The following is a 1,156-nucleotide window of genomic DNA, read 5'->3' on the forward strand; positions in this document are numbered from 1 at the left end:
GTGCCGCGGGCACAGCAGGATGTGCTGCATCCAAGGAGCACCCCCAGCACCCCCAAAATGCTGAGTTAGGGGGGGCTGCACCATCTCGGTAGCAGCAGGGATCCAGCCGCCCTTAGTCTGTGCGGTAAAATCATGCAGGAAGGCAAGATGCACCAAGTCCAGGCTGGGAAATGGGGGTGTTAACCAGGAGCGGGGCAGGGGGGTTGTTTACTGCAATGCACTCCATGCAGGGGAGATGCTGGCGGCTTTTTTCCCCACTTAAAGCACATTATTGTTGCAGCAGCGATGCCATTTTGGGGTCAATTTGAAGCCCTCCGCCCATTTTCCTGAGCTGGAGAAAGGTGATGGCCACCTCGCCCCTCCACGCCTGAGCGATTTGGGAAAAAAAAAAATTGCTTTTTGTTTGCAAAATAAAATGTCACAGAAAACGTCAAGCAAAAGGAGGGCAATGTTTGGAGAATGGCCCAGGTCTGGGATTGCTGGGTTTTGCTCGCCCCGCAGCAGCCCTGGGGTACCCGGTACCCAGCTCTGCCGTTGCCATGGGGATTCGATTCCCAAGTTCAGGCGGATGACTTCCAAAATCCGCTCTTGTTTTGAGAGCAAATCTCTGTTTCAGGAGAGCGCCCTGGGGAGCGCGGGTGTTTGGCGCACGGGGCCACAGCCAAAGGTCACTCATGGCCGTGCCGGGGGCTGCGCTTGGTCTCGGGGGAGATTTTGGTGTGAAAATCGGCCCCACAGCGCACGGGGCTGACATTTCGGGGCCGGTGCTCGCCTGGGCCGGGGATGCCGAGCGCCGCAGGGCAGAGCCTGAGCTGGGTCCCAGAAGGCGGCGAAGCCAAAGAGCAATAAAATGCAGTCGATGACTCGGGGACGAGAATTAATCTGCTCCGAGGAGCCAGGCGGCCACAATGAAATTGCAAACGAGCCCTGTAATGGCCCGGAGCACAGGGTTGATTTCACTGCCCAGTGGTCAGAAAACGCGATTAACCACAGCTAAAACCCGCTGCAGCCGAGGGGCATGGCTGGGGGGGCAACGGGGGCGATCCCCCAACAGTTTAACCTGGCGGGGAGGTTTTGGGTCGGCGCAGGGTCGCCCCATGTGCCGTAACCTCACCAGGGATGCAGCTGGGGTGGGGACCCCCACAAGGTCCCCGCA

This window comes from Mesitornis unicolor, unplaced genomic scaffold (assembly GCF_000695765.1).
Source record: "Mesitornis unicolor isolate BGI_N332 unplaced genomic scaffold, ASM69576v1 scaffold29425, whole genome shotgun sequence".
In the NCBI taxonomy this organism is placed as follows: domain Eukaryota; kingdom Metazoa; phylum Chordata; class Aves; order Mesitornithiformes; family Mesitornithidae; genus Mesitornis; species Mesitornis unicolor.